The sequence below is a fragment of the Lynx rufus genome, unplaced genomic scaffold, assembly GCF_022079265.1.
Source record: "Lynx rufus isolate CCGP_SWC_20201006 ecotype Redwood Valley unplaced genomic scaffold, mLynRuf1.p SCAF_15, whole genome shotgun sequence".
In the NCBI taxonomy this organism is placed as follows: domain Eukaryota; kingdom Metazoa; phylum Chordata; class Mammalia; order Carnivora; family Felidae; genus Lynx; species Lynx rufus.
Genome location: NW_025814829.1, coordinates 24,033,871 through 24,050,217, shown reverse-complemented (window position 1 = coordinate 24,050,217; position 16,347 = coordinate 24,033,871).

Sequence of the window (16,347 nt, the reverse complement as noted above, 5' to 3'; positions counted from 1 at the left end):
GTCCCTGGTGTAAAGCTATCTCCCCTCCCCGTGTCCTCCTGGGAGCCCAGAGCTCCTAGGCTGAGCCAGGAGACATCCCAGCACCGCCCCCCCCGCCCCCCCCCCCCCACACACGAGGGTCCTTTATGTTAACTTATTGGTCCTGTGTAATGCCTGGTGCAGTTGCGAAGTGGCTGCGTACTTGGCTGCGGGGCTGGAACTGTGTGGGTTTTAGTGCCAAATATGTCAATAAAGTCTGTTCTTTGTGATTGGCCTGAGCTGACGAAGGGTTCTTTTGTGCCAAGTTTTCTGAGCAGAGGTTTTGCCCAGCCCTCAAGATGCCTGCCCAGGGAGGCAGAGTCGCCTGGTCTCCAGCGGGTCTGGCCTGGTCCCTGGGGAACAGGGGGATGGCCGGGGTGGTAGAGGTTCTCTGCTCCCTGGCAGGATGGAATGAGGAACAGTCCCTGCCAGAGCTCCTTAGGTCTCCAGGGCCTGAGGAGATGGGCTCTGGGAGCCACTTTCTCAACGGCAGGGACTTCCGCTCCAGGAAGTCTGAAGGCTTCCCCCAGGCCAGGCTAGGCAGTGGATGGCGATGAGTGGGGCTGAGTCTCCTGTTCCTTGAAGCGGTTCTAGGAGCTCTGGCCTGCCCAGAGTGGAGGTTTCCATGAGAAATAGGAGCTTCTCCAAAGCTCTACAACGCAGGAGTTTCCTTGGGGTGGTGGGGGGAGGCGCTTTCCACAAGGTCTCCTCCCCCACATCTGGGCAGGGTTGCCCACAGCCCCTCCCACCTGGGGACCTGCGCGGGGAGGGGGAGGGGAGGGGGAGGAAAGCTCCAATTGAGCCCACTTCCCTGCCGGCCCTGCAGGGGCCGCTATAGGACCCGGGGCACAGCGCCCCCTGGAGCCACGATGCCCGGGAGAAGCGCGTGCCCTGGATCTGAGGTGCCCGGTGTGTCAGGTAAAGGGGTCCCCCCTGCCCGCCTGTCCCTCTCCACAGCACACAGAGGGCCGATGGCTACGGGTAGGGGTGACTCCAGCCTGGCCCTGGGTGCTGAGCCCTGGGGACCGGGGGAATCTGTGGGCTTCAGGGGCTTGGCTTTCTCAGGCTTGGGGGAGACTCCATTCTGGGTAGAGGTGCGTGGGTGGAGCAGGTCTCTAGGGGTCTCCGGAGGAGTGAGCGTCCTAATTCTGGACCTAAGGATCTTCAACTTAACGGAAGTGCTCATAACAGGGCGCTTGATTCTGTATTGTAGACAATTGGGATGAGTTAGGCCCAGGGAAAGCGACCAAGTGCTGGGGAGTTCCGAGGAGGCAACCAGAGGAGGAAGCTCCCCAGCCACAGGACTGACAGAGACCAGCTAACATATGGGGACACAAAAGAAGGCAGGGGCAGGCCCTCTGTCAAGGCTCTACTAAGAACAGCCCATAATGGGATACACAAGTTTGGGGACCCCGAGGGCAGGGCAGTGAGAGAACTGGCTCAGGCAGTGGTCTCCTGGTGCAGGAGAAGATTTTCCTTGGCAGTGTCTGGGGACGGGGACAGATATTTAGGGGCTCTTAGCTCCCCTACCACAGGGCAGAATGGGATTGATGAATTGGGGAAGGGGGACAGAAGTCTCTGGTATAAGGGAGCTTTAGGATTTTATTCTATTTTTTTTTTAATGTTTATTTTTGAGAGAGAGCGAGAGGGGGAGGGGCAGAGAGAGGGGGAGACCGAAAACCCCGGGCAGGCTCTCCAAAGTCAGTGCAGAGCCCAAGGTGGGGCTCCAACTCACAAACTGAACCTGTGAGATCATGACCTGAGCTGAAAACAGGAGTTGGACGCTTGACCCACTGAGCCACCCAGGCACCCTGGGAGCTTTAGGATTTTAGCAACAAGACTCCCAGAGTCAATTTGACCCAGAGGCAGAGGGACGCACATCATTGGTGCCTCATTCTGTATTTTAGACAGTAGTGATGAGGCCCCCAGGAGACCACGTCTGCAGCTGAAATTTGCCCGTGCAGGTCACGCCCTGAATGGAAGACTTGTAGACAAGTCGGGATGAGTCAGGGCCCTTTCCGAGGGTCGCATATCTTCCCATGGGGGAGGGAAAGGGAGCTGATGGTGAGAAGCTGGCACTGGCATTGCTCAGCCAGTTCTTTTCTTGTAAATGTCCTGCCTCGCACAGCTTCACCCCTCGGTGGAGAAGCTGTATCCCTAGGAAGGAGCATCTAACGCCTGACCTGGCTACAGTCCTCACAGGCTGCAGGCTGCTGCCCCAAGGATGCAGATGAATCCATATCCTCACAAGCACCAATTAGGCAGAGTCACCTTGTCGCGATCAACTCACCAAGTCTCTTGGAATCCTGACTTAACGGGTGAGCAGTTGGCCCCGGACCGGGCTGCGTTTCAACTCATTGTAGTTCCAGAGGTGAAGGTGATAGGCCCAGCCTTTGCTCGAGATGTCACCTGGTGGGCACGAGCCTACCCACTTCCGGCTGCCTCCTTCACAGCTCTGGGCTCGTGTCCGTCTTCAGAACTGCCTCCGCGAGGAGCCTGATGCCAGGCGGGGAACAGGACGCTGGGGCTTTGAATTAAAGCTCACCCAGCTCACAGCTGTTCAGGGAGCCAACTCCCATGCTCCCCTGCCGTGTGCATCTCTATGCCTGTCTCAGCTGAACAGCCAGACTGATCTTGTTAAACAAAAGTCAGACCATACCACTCTTTTACTCAAAGCCTATCCAGGGCTTCCGTCCCATTCAGGGCCAAAGCCCGAGTCCTTACAGTAGCCCTTTCCATAGGCCCTGAAAGGCCCTTGTGACGTGTCCCATTACCACTCCGCTTCTGTCACCTACCATTCTCCTTGCTCCCTCCGCTCCAGGCACACGGCCCTTGCTTTCCATGAGCACGCCAGGCATGATCCTGCCCCTGGGCCTTTGCATTTGCTGTTCCTTGGGCCTAGAATGCTCTTTCCCTAGATATCTGTATGGTTTGGTCCTCACGTAAAGGACCGGCCCTTCAAGACTGCTCAAATTGAGTCAGTGAGCTTTTCTCTGACCTCCATGTATGTATACAAACCTATATGAGCAAATACAAAAAGAATACCTTTAAAACAATAGTAACCAGAGTTTCCATGAAGGAGCCATTTGGCCTGTAAGCTCTGCTTAGAAGAGGGCCTTTTCCCTAGAAGATGCTCAATAAACAGATGCCAAAGAATGAATTCATTGATTTCCCTGCTATGTGCCAGGGATTCTCCTAATATTTTACATGAATGAATGAATTCAGACCTCATCACAATAACACATACCGTGATTATCATCCCCATGTGAAGATGACAGAACTGAAGCTGGGGACATTCAATTTGCTCTTTACATGCATTCATCCATTTAAGCCTTACAACGGTAATAGTTAACCATCATCTTTGCCATCGTATGGATGGGGACATATAAGTCGAGAGAGTTTGCTTTGCGGAAGCTCACGGAGCCAATAAAGTAGAAGAGCTGAGCTTTGAACTCAGGCAGTTTGGGGTTTGACTGCTGTGCTATGGCTTTAAGCCCCACCCTCAGTGCGCTCTGCTGGCTGGGCAATGTGACTTGGCCTGAACCCAGGTCTGGTTGCTTCTGTTGCTTCTCGCTCTAGAACTGCTACCATCTCCAGCCTCTTGATTCACCCCTCCTGACACCCTGGGGGTGCTCAGTCTGCATTCTTAGCGTTGCCCCCCCTCCCCCCCAGCCTCTGGGGCCCTACTCGGGGAGGCTTTCCCAGAGGGCTCTACCAGCCCAATTGACAAGGGAGGTTCCAAGGCTCATTTGAGATTTCAAGTCCATTCACAGGATTTCAAAGCCTGTCTAGGAGAGCTCCAGTAATTCGTGGCCACTGGGGGTGACTTAAAGATCCCTCTCTTTATAATTACCCTTCTATATCTGGCCATTCGTGATGCAGACACCTGTCCATTGTCAGACCTGCCTCTGTGAGAAGCCAGGAGTCTTACCTGATTCCCCACATGATTGCTTTTCCACTTAGTCTTCAGAGATCCACACCAGGCCCTAGATTTGGAGAAGCTGGTTCTTGGAGCTGAGATACCCACCCAGGCCCTGATGGTTTTGAACCTTCTTGGCAGAGGATAAGGGGATAGGATGGCCCTGCTTTCTTGTTCCATCTGAGGTAATCAGCCAGCCTCCTCCCAACTACATCCCTTTGCAGGATTGCGCCAGTCAGAAAGAGAAGCTTGTGAGTTCATTCAGGAATTTCTAGAAGAAGGACAACCGGTAAGGAAATTGTCTGGACCTTTTGAGAGCTGAGGAGAAAGTAGAAAAAAATGAGAACTCACATTTCCTTGGGTTTTGGATACTAGCCCTGGTTTGAAAAGCACCTGAAATTCGGCCCATTTTTGCCTTCTGATCTGGACAATCTGACCTGAAAGAATCTTCCATGGGGACCCCTAGCTCCACTGTCCCCAGAGGGCTGTGAGGGGACCGGGACATTGATGAGTGTCAGTCTAGGGGATGGGGGAACTGTGTTGAGGAAATCAAGTGAGCTATCCATCCTGGCTGCTCTGAGGTCTGGGCTGGGTGTGTGGGGCAGGGTCTGGGGTACAGGTTTTGGGTGCAGCCTGTAGGAGAAGTGAAGGGCTGAGGCCTGGTTCACAGGCAAGAAATTTCTGTGGTTTTTTTCCCTAGTCAGAGTCGGAAAAACTGAAGTTCCTGAGGGCTGTGGAAACCTTGAGTGCCACCGTTCAGGCCCAGGCAAATGGCAATATGAATGATTACTTTCCCAAAACCATTCTGGCCAAGAAAATTGAGGTGAGAGAGACCCAAGCTCTTCTGGGAGTTGGTCATCCAGGGATGAGGATGACCAAGTCCCAGAGCCAAGGGCTGGCATCTCTCTCTGAGAGAGATTCTTGTTTCTTCCTGGCCCTTCTAGGTATTAATCCTCGAAGAATCCACCGAGGTCTTGGTCAGCAGTGTGCATCAGCGAGCCATGCTCTGCATCGTGGCCCTGAGGTTCCTTCCTTGCTGTTACCTCTTCTGAGCCCCTGGGCCTTTGATGCTGTGAACATTTGGGTTGGGAGGAAGGGCAAGGTTTGGGGACTTGAGTTTTGCGCTGTGGGTGGCAGGGCCCCATGATTGCTGCCTCATCTACCAGCATCCTTGGGTGGTGGACGTACCCCCAGTTTCACTATCAGAAGCCTATTAGGACATCCAGTGTAGGGAAGGCTCCCCAAGAGGCCAGGACCTCTTTTCCTGGCAAGTAGGTCATTGGAAGGTGTTTGGGAGCCCAGGTCCTTACTGTTTGCTGTGCCTCAGAAGGGAGAGCAGAGAAGGTTCTGCCCCAGGGTCCTAGAAACATATCCCACCCTGCCACTGATATCCTCCAAAGCTCTCTTGTCATTCCTCCCCTCTCACCCCAGCCAGGTGAATCCACCATTCTACTTATCCCAGAAACTGGATCTGGTGAATGCTGGCATCTCTAGCATATTCTCTCTGCCGCTCATCATGCCTAGTCTAGACAGAAAAGAGAGTGCTAGTCTCTACCTCCAGGTAATCCCCACCATCGCCTCCTGGTGGAGGTCCCCACAGGAGAGGATTTATCTTCAGAGGCTTCCTGGGTCCTCTTAGCTCCTAGACCCTCTTCCCCTCCTCTCTGACCTTCAGGAGCTCATAGCTCCATGGCCCTCGTGCTGCTCGAAGTAACCCCTCTGCCTCATCATCACCTGTCTCCCCGAGGACTGGCCCATGCTGCCACACTACCTGTGTCCTCTCTCACTAAGTCTCCTATTTCTCTAGGAAGAGACAGTCTAATGATAAAACCCACAAATTTTATGGAATAACTTAACCGGCCAATGGACTGCCAAATCTTCTCAAGAGTTTGCAGTTTTAAAAACAGAATTTTCCTTAATCTATCAGAATGAATCTCTAATGGTGAGAATATCATGGGGGCTATATTTGTTGGGGAGAACTGCCCAATGCCTACATTTTACTACTTGGTTTACAATTTGGGTTGGCCTTGGCCCAGCCTTCAGTGAGGTCAAGAAAGGTCAGCACTTGGGAAGATGGGAGTGTGGCAGCAGGGCTAGCCTGGCCCCCACTTTCCTTCCTCCTGAGGTGGGATCTGAGGGACAGGGGGGAGTGCCCCAGGGAGCCAAGCTAGCACAGCAGCTGTCGGTCCACCTACGCTCCATGCTTCCTCACTTGTCAGACGGTCCAGGCCTTAGATGACATGTTACAAGCTCTTGTAATGGAGGATATGGACCCCGACATGTCCCTGCTGCAGAACTTCCTGGAGGTAAGTGGCTGGAGAAATCGGGGAAACAGAAGCCCTATTTTAAGTCTGATCTTTGGGAGGAAAGATAAGGAGTATGGGGATAGTCTGGGGGTCTTTTCAGCACAGAGGCCATCAGTTCTCAAACCTCAGAGAGCAATCACAATGACTTGGAGACCACTTCCTGTCTCCTTCTCACTGTCTTTAGAGCCTTTCAAATATTCTTAGTTATGATACGTTGTCATCTCTCGGGGTTGAATTTGAATTGGGGAAGTAGCCCAGAGTCACATGAAACCTACTTTCATCAACAAGATGGTAATTAATGAGGATAATATAATTTTGGATAAAACATTATGTGTGACTACAAATGCAGAGACAGGATCGCCTGGATATCTTTAAAAAACTTTTTTGTGGGTGCTTGGAGGGCTCAATCGGTTAAGTGTCTGACTTTGGCTTAGGTCATGATCTCACAGCTCATGAGTTCAAATCTCATGTCGGACTCTGTGCTGACAGCTCAGAGCCTGGATGGAGCCTGGTTCGGATTCTGTGTCTCCCTCTCTCTCTGCCCCTCCACCTGCCCGTGCTCACTCTGTCTCTCGCTCTCTCTCAAGAATAAATAAACATTATAAGAAATAATAAAAACAACTTTGATGAGGGCTGTGTCTAGAGAGGAAACATATCCATATTGGGATTAGTGATGTGATTTTTTTGAAATGTATCCTTTCTGGTACGTTTGTTGAGATGTGTTTCTGTGCTTTGTGGGTACCTTCACTATAAGCGAACTAGTAAATGCACTGTTATAATTTGAGTTTATGGGGGATGGAGATGCTGACCTTTGGTTCTCCATCAGGGTGGAGTCCTCAGGAAATCCATTACTGGGGTCCTCATTATCCAAAGATAAATGGTGCCCCACAAAGGCACCGCTTGATGTAGTTTCCAAAATTTCATTTATTGATTTATCTTGATAAATGAAATTTAAATGAGAAAAATAGATATTATTATATGCAGCAACATTTGGATTATATTTGCTACTTCGAGGTAATTCTGAAAACAAAAAAATCAAGTGTGGCTATTTTAGACATAATTTTTCCTACAAAATTATATGATTGCATGACACTTCACTTATTTCATGTTTGACTTTGCACAGCAGGATCAGAAAGAGTTTTAATTTTGAAAAAAAAAAAAAAACCATTTAAGGCCTATTTAGTTTTCCAAAGGGCTCCTCTCTCTTTTTGTCTTTGTTTTATTTTTCATATTTTTGTTAAGGTGTAATTTACATATAGTATAACGCACCCTTCCTAGTGCATATGGTTCTACGGGTTTTGACAAACGCAGTCACGTAACCACAACGATAATCAAGCTACCGAGTAGATCTACCAACGCCAAAAATCCCCCCATGACTCTGTAGTCAACCCCTGTGCCCACCCTGGCAATAGATGATCTGTTTTCTGTCCCTATTGTTTTGCCTTTTCCAAAATGTCATATAAACAGAATCATATAGCCTCTTATGTCTGTCTTCTTTCATATAGCACACTGTATCCGAGACTCACCCATGTTGTTATATATATCACTAATCCATTCTTTTCTATTTTGTCATTGTCCCGATGGATCACAGCTGTGTACCCCTTCTCTAGTTGAGGAACATTTGGCTTGTTTCCAGTTTGGGGTGATTATGAATAAAGCTGCAATAAATATGTGCATTCAGGCTTTTGTACATACATAGATTTTTTTTTTACTGTTCATATTTTAGAAGATTTTAATACATTTTTATTTATTTTATTTTATTTTATTTTATTTTATTTTTATTTACATCCAAATTAGTTCACATATAGTGCAATGGTGATTTCAGGCGTAGATTCCTTAATGCCCCTTACCCATTTAACCCCTCTGTTTACCTCCCACAACCCCTCCAGTAAACCTGTTTGTTCTCCATATTTAAGAGTCTCTTATGTTTTGTCCCCCTCCCTGTTTTTATATGATTTTTGCTTCCCTTCCCTTATGTTCATCTGTTCTGTGTCTTCAAGTCCTCATATGAGTGAAGTCATATGATATTTGTCTTTCTCCGACTAATTTCGCTTAGCATAATACCCTCCAGTTCCATCCACGTAGTTGCAAATGGGTACATACATAGATTCTTTATTTCACTTGGGCAGATACCTAGGAGCGGGATTGCCGAATTGTATGTGCATATTTTACTGTTATAGGGAACTTCCAGAGTATTTGCCAGAGTAGCTATATAATTTTGTGATCCCATCCACAACGTACCAGAACTGTAGCCAGCCTGCGTCCCTGCCAGCACGTGGTATTGTTAGTGTGTTTTATTAAAGATGGTTATTCTTATGGGTGCGTAGTGGTATCTCCTTGTGGTTTAACTCGCATTTCCTAATGACTAATGATGTCGAGCACCTTGCGTGGGTTTATTTTTTCTCTGTATATCTGCTTTGGTGAAGTGTCTATTCATATCTTTTGCCCATTTTTTTTTTAATTTTTTTTCAACGTTTTTATTTATTTTTGGGACAGACAGAGACAGAGCATGAATTGGGGAGGGGCAGAGAGAGAGGGAGACACAGAATCGGAAACAGGCTCCAGGCTCCGAGCCATCAGCCCAGAGCCTGACGCGGGGCTCGAACTCACGGACCGCGAGATCGTGACCTGGCTGAAGTCGGACGCTTAACCGACTGCGCCACCCAGGCGCCCCAGCTTTTGCCCATTTTTAAGAATTGGGGTATTATTGGGGCACCTGGGTGGCTCAGTTGGCTAAGCATCTGACTTGTGGCTTTGACTCAGGTCAGGTCATGATCTCACAGTTCATGGGTTTGAGCCCTGTGTCAGGCTTTGAGCTGACAGAGCAGAGCCTGCTTGGGATCTCTCTCTCCTTCTTTCTCTGCCCCTTCCCAGCTTGCTCTCTCTCTCTCTCAAAAATAAATAAACATTACAAAATAAAAAATTGGTTTATTATCTTATTTTTGAGTTTTGAGAGTTCTTTATTCTGGACATAAGGCTTTTGTCAGATATGTGAATTGCAGATGTTTTCTCCCATTCCGTGGCTTGTCTTTTATTCTCTTAACAGGGTCTTTCGAAAAGTAGGTATGCATTTTGATGAAGCCCAAATATTAAGTTTTTCTCTTATGGTTATACTTTTATTGTCTTACCTAAGAATTGTTTGCTTAACCTAAGATCTCAAATATTTTCTCCTATTTTCCTCCTAGAGTTTATAGTTGTAGGTTTTAGATTTATGCCTGTGATCAATTCTGAATTAATATTTGGATTGGGTGTCAGGTACGTATGGGTGGTGGTTCATTCGTTTTTATTTTTATTTGTTTTTTGCCTCCGAATGTTCACGATAGGATTTAATGTTCTGGCAGAAAGGCCACCCTGAAGGGCATCTGTCCAGCTCCTATGCAAGCAGGACACACTTTTCCAAAGGTTTGTGCCGAACAGGACACAGGTCTCTCCCACCTGATGGTGTCTCAGCCTGTCTCATAGGGTTGTTGGGAGGATAAAGTGAATTATTATACACAGACAACTTATATGTCTGGTCACTAGGAGTATTACTACTAGTAATAGAAGTTAATGCTTCCAAATCTCATCTCTTGGAGACTATTTCCGCCTTGGCCTGGGCTTAGCGGGGAAGAGTTTGTGCATTTATGATGTGAACAGAACCCCTGCTCTCCACGGCATCTCGTCCCTCCCAGCTCTTCCGCTTTGCAATTCCTCCTCCAAGTGCATCACTGTCTTTAACCGTTTCTATAGGAAGAGTCTCAGAAGGTAATAGGTGAAGGGCCAAAGACACCCTTGCTTTGCCAAGTTCATGGAGCTGTCACCTGCTGCGACTCCCTCCTGTTTGTCTTTTTGGTATATGCGCTGCCAGAGCGAGCAGCTGTTTGTCTTTTCGGCAGTTAGAGATGTAGACTCAAAACAAGGAGGGATGTTTCCCATCGAAGGCATTGTTGGTGTCTCTATGCTGCCTTTCCAGATCATCTTGCCTTGGCTAACACTGTCAGAGAAAGTGCATCAACAGGTCCGGGCCTTGGGCACCATTTCCCGGATGCTGAGATTTATTTGCAATTTCCCTAGACTGTCGGTGAGTGCCTGGGGTGGCAGGAAAGGCTGACCCGATGGGCCTTGCCTCTCTGGGGTGCCTGACTGAGCCTGAGGCTCTGCAAGGATTAACCAGAGCACCTTATTTATGTGTTTATTTAGCCTTCGTGCCTTTTCTGCTTCCATGGGATATTGCCCTCAGCCTAGTTAACTAACTGGCCAGACACATCTCAGTCTTGGTGGGGCAACTTGTCCTAGAGAGCTGGGATGGGTCCACAGCTTTGCATCGGCTAACGTATTTCAGGTGCCTGGCTGTCCCATTTCCCTGGGTGTCAGTTTGGAAGGTTCCCCACGCCAGGACAGAACATGGCGCTGGTGGGGTGAGAGGCCACACACAAGCAAATAATTTAGTGATGTGGGAAGAAAGGGAAGGTTGGAGGTGGATGATGGTCATGGTGGGGAGGAGCTCCTTTGGGGACAGTGAGGAGGTAATGGTTTCCTCTTCCCAGCAGCACATGATGGAGTTCTCGATGACTGGGAAGATGATGGGCATTTTAGGTCTCTCCTGCATGAACGCCAACCATGAGATCAGCGTAGAGGCATCGGAGGCATTGCATTACTTTTTCCAAATCCTTGTGCTTCATAGAAGTAAGTGATATGAGCCTGGACCATCATGTGGCTACAGTTGGGGGACCCGCTGAGTAGCAGGAACATACAAGCACCAGCCACTGAGTGCCTGCCTTGTGACAGGCACACCAAAGGGCAGTTCTCTCGTGCGGGGGTGCTGGAATAAATCTGCTTTATCTAAATGAACTCCAATCCCATTGCTGATGAAATGCCCTGTTATAAAAGATTCTAGGAAATCCCTGGCAAAAAGGGAGACCTAGATTTGCAGCCACTTAGGAGATCAGCTTCCATCTCCAAAACTTCCCGCTGTCCCGTCGCTACTGCTTGGGTGTAGGACTGAGAAAATGAGCATTGTTTCTCAGGGAACAAACTTGGGAATCTTTGGTCTAGACCTTCTCTGTCCCAGAAAAACCAAAGATACAGACAGCCACACACACTTACAGAGGTGCTAGAGGAATTTGCAAATGTGCCTTAGAGGGAGTTTCAGAAACCTTAGCTTTTTATGATTCAGTAGGATGTACTTCCTGTTTTGCTAGCTGTGGGGTTGGGGAGTAGGAACAGTTCTCACTGTGGCATGGGTACGGGGATAGCAGGGGCCAGGGGACCAGACCACCTTGCCAACTACAATCTCCCTCCACCCATCAACCTGGCACTAGGGAACTCTCCCCATTTTGCTGGGCAAACATTACTCCACCTATTGAACCTTGTTGATCTTCTCTGAGGTTTGGAGGGGAAGTGAGGGAGGGTGTGTTCCTTTCTCCCAGTGAAGGCCCTGCCCCTTAATTGTTGTTTTTGGATCGGAGGTATGAAACAGAAGACAGAGATCATCCTGAAGGATTTGCAGAAGAATTTCCGCGGAGGATGGTTTGCCAACATACAGAATCTCGCAATGGTAACCCTCGCTCTCCATGGGTGTATGGGATGCCCAGATGGGGAGCGTTCACAGGGGAGAAAGATGGCCGAGTAGAGATTACAGAGAGCCTGGCTGGGGTCACAGAGGAGTACTCCCCCACACAGGGAACTGCCCCAAAATCAAGGTCTCATGGACAGCATGCTGGAGGGGTAAGGCCCATTCCCCTAGCTGCACTTGAGTTGATTGAAGTTTGAGGTTATTGAGAGAGTTTTAAAATAGGGGCATAGTCGACCCTATCCTTCACTCACTGATTGTGTTCATGTACCTTTATTTGTGGACTAGCTTTAACCCTATTCAATCAGCAAGGGTGTATTGCTTGTCTTAACAATGGTGTCCTCAAGCTTAATCTACTTCAGACATGCCAGCCAGAAATCCAAGAGTCGTCCTTCCCTCTTTTCCTCACTTTCCACATCCAGTTTAATCCCATGTCTGTCCACCCTCATCCTGAGTGGCTCTTGAATCCATCCACTCTGCTCTGGCCCCACCACAGCTATTCCACCATCAATCTCTTGCCTGGGTTATTGCAACAGCCTCCTGTCGATTGCCTCGTTTCCAACCATGCTTCTTGTCACACCATTTTCTGTACTGTCATCAGAGAATTAGTTCTAAAATGCACATATCATCATATTATTCCTCTTTGGACTTTGCACTGACTCTCCATTATTCTTATCCTAAAGGCCAGACTTCATGTAGCCAATGAGGTCCTGCACAATCTGGCTCCTGTCTGACTCCCTTGCTTCATCTTGTCTTGATTCCCCTTTCCCACCTGGCCCAGGTCCCTTGCAGGACACAGTGACCACATAAAACTCCTCCCTAGGCCTTTGCAGAGTCTCTTCCCTGCCTGGAACTCTTTCCCCCACTTTCACCAAGTATGGATTTCGGAGGTATTTCCTGCAGGAAGCCTTGTCTAATCTTGCAAGTCTAGCTTTGTCCACACTGTGTCCCTCACTGGCATTTCTCACATGGCACCATGACTGCCTATTTCCCTGCCCTGCCCTGACAGTAAGTTCCTTGAGGGCAAAGTCAGAGGGTGCCTTGTGTGTGGGCTTCCCCAGCTCCCAGCATAGAACCAGGCACAGAGTTGAGACTCTCTTTCTTGTGTGAGTGCATGAGCTTCACTGAGGTGTGTACATTTAGAGACAGGAGGCACATCTGTTTTAGACCCTGGCAGTCACTGCTTGCTTTGGAATGCTGCAAATTCACTAAACATCAGAACTTATTTCCAAATGGAATCGCCTAATTATGTTCCAAATTCAAAATAGAAATGCCTTATTGCATTTTTCTCAGTATCATGTTGTCTGGACCATTGTTGTTATCTGAGGACTTAAGAGCTAATGACACTCGGGAGCCTGGCCTCACACCATGGAACAGCCAGATAGTAGCCAGGGGCTGCCTCCACTGGACGCTGGTTGACTGGTCTCTTTGGAGTCCAGAGGCTTCGGGCACTCCCAGAGTGGGATGCTGACATTGCAGAGACAACTGTTGTTCTCTCTTCAGTTCTTCAGGAAATACCTGACCCCCGAAGAGAGAGCAGATGTGATAATGGTGCCAATGGAGGCCATGACCAATGCCAGCAGGCATGATGTCTGTGCAGCTTCCAAGATGCTAAAGATGATCCTGAAGCACCCTATGCCAGAGATTGGGAAGGTACCAGCTCTGAGGGACTTAATGGTTCAAGGTCAACTTAAGGATTCTTCCACTCTGTTTTGGATCTTGTTCTGTTTGATTTGCTACTGGTTGGGGTGCAAGGAATTGCAATCCTTTAGCCCAGAGGAGAAAAAGTTAAAGGAGGAGTTGTTTGCAATTGTGTGGAAGGCCATTCCATTGGAAAAGGTGACCTCCCAGTCTCCACTTCTACCAGAAAGGGAAGAATAAAGTTGTAGCAGGAGGCTACTTGTGGGGGCGTAGGACCAGAAGAGAGCTCAGTTATCTCTCCTGCTTCCAGACAGTATGTTAGGTCTGTGGGCACCTTCATCTTCATTCAGGTGGGAGAATACAAGGTGAAGACAGAGGTCTGTTTATTGATCGATCGATCGATCTCATATATCTATATTATATGTATATGAATTTATGAGACACTGACCTGAATCAGAAATGGAATACAGAGACTCTTTTGTCAGAGGTGGGATTGTTTCTTAGTAAAATTAAGACAGCATAGTTTATCTTTGTCTTTTTGTTATGCCATTTTTAAAGGTCTCAGGGATTGATAGATTCACTCTCATTTTAATGGCCTAACCCACTCCTCTGTGATGCTAATGACACCTCCATGATAGGTCCAATTAGCAACCTGAGTCTTACCCTTGCCACTCTCTCTGGCCTGAACACTCATCCGAATGCCTCAGAGTAGACTAGGAATACGCTCTTCGAGCTGAATGCCACCCCAGAGGTCAGCCACTGCAACCTCCCACTCGATGCCTGTAACCCCTTCCAGAACACCCCTGAGCAGCCAGCCTCTGCTGAAAGCACTTTTGGGAAGCTCACTACCTTAAACCATAGCTCATTCTAATTTGTGAATCTTTCATTATAAGAAAGTTCCACCTTGTGGATTGAAATCTGCATCCCCATAGTTTCCAGACTCTGGCCCTAGCTTACTTTTTGGAGTTATGCGGAAATCAATTAATATTCACACTTTACTAAAACCAGGAGCCATGTGTGGTCCTAGCCTCATCCACATGTTATTTTGTTGAATTCTTACAACAGGTCTGCAAGGAAGTAATGGTTGTCTTTTTAGAAATGGGGAAAAGGCTCAAGAAGGCTATGAGCCTTAGTAGCTGAAGTTTCTTGAGCACTTATTATGTGACAGACCTGTTCCAGCCAATGTAGATGTATTAGCTCAGAACCATGGAGGTGGGTAAAGTTGTTCTCATTTTCTATACGAGGAAATAATGCATCGAGAGGATGAAAACTTGCCCAAGGTCACGCAACTGGTAGATAAGGAAGTGAGGCTCAAATTCAGGCAGTGTGACTCCAGGGCCCTTGCTATTCACCACTAGGCACACTGCTGAGTCCATGTAGCCAATAAATGGTGAGACCTGAGCCCTCCCCTTCCCGCTACAATAGGCCTTATATCTCCCGTCCTCCCTTCTCCGAGTTGCTCATCCCAGACACTTGCTTCATTCTTCATGACATGCTTTCCAGACATGACTTGAGTCACCCTTCCCTGATGCTCTCCATTTTGCCCCTCTTAACATATAGGGACAGGACAGCCCCCAGCCACACAGGTGTGGCCTAACCAGAACGGGACAGTGACTGCTGGGGACAGGTTCAGATCTGTGTGCATCCACAGACTTTACGTGGGCGCTTAGTTACATGCCTCCCGATGAGCTGGCATTGAGTGTCCAGAAAGAACCTTGCTCTTCCTTGGCCCCCTCCAACTTCAGGTGCCAGAAATCATCCAGTACATTTACCACAATATGAACAGAATTACTGAAACCACAGCCCAAGAGACCATAAAGAAGATCCTCTACCTGCTGGCTCAGACCTACACGGAAGAGGTTATCCTGACACTATTCAACATGGAAGACGGGTCACAGAGGTAGGTGACCCTATCAATTCCCCGGACAAGCCCCCAACACTCTTTTAATTTGCTTATTCTTAAAATGTACCCAGTTTTCAATACAAGTCAGTTCCTTATATATTTTATTTGGGAGCAGGGTGATTGTAAAAGTCATATGGACTTCTTGCGGCATATTTGAAAGCCTGTAAAATTTTTTGAAAAAGAAAAAAAAATAAATACATCTTTTATCACCTAAATATAATTTATAATTGGTCTACCTTTTAAAAATGGTTTATAGAGGGCGCCTGGGTGGCTCAGTTGGTTAAGTGTCTGACTTCGGCTCAGGTCCTGATCTCACGGTTCATGAGTTCGAGTCCCTCCTCAGGTGAGCTCAGGCTCTGCTTCAGGTGAACATGAGGCCCTCTTCCGGTGAGCCTCACTTCTCTCTCTCTCTCTCTCTCTGCCCCTTGTGGGACTCTCTTTCTCTCTCCCTCTCCCTCTCTCTCTCCCTGCCCTCTCTCAATAAAAAAATTTTAAAAATGGTTTTTAAAAACGGATTATCAAGCCCATATTGTACATGCCAATTTGCATATTTTTCATTTAACATCTTAATCATAGAATTTTCCTAAGTTAAAACCTTTTTGTAAACATAATTTTAGTGGATAATATTATATGGTATGAATCTACTACACTATAATTTCCTTTATAATTTTTTTAAAAAGTTTATTTATTTTGAGAGAGAGACAGAGAGCGCAAGCGGGGGAGGGGCAGGGAGAGAGGGAGAGAGAGAATCCCAAGCAGGCTCCGCACTGTCAGCATGAAGCCCAATGTGGGGCTTGAACTTATGAACTGTGAGATCATGACCTGAACTGAAACCAAGAGTTGGGTGCTTAACTGACTGAGCCACCCAAGTGCCCTATAATTTCCTTTTCTAAACTTAAACAGTTTTGTAAAATATCAACTCTATGTAGACTATGAAAAGTTAGGTATGTAAAGAATCCTAAGACCCACTGAAATCCTAAAACATTGGAACAAAAACAGAGGAGACAAA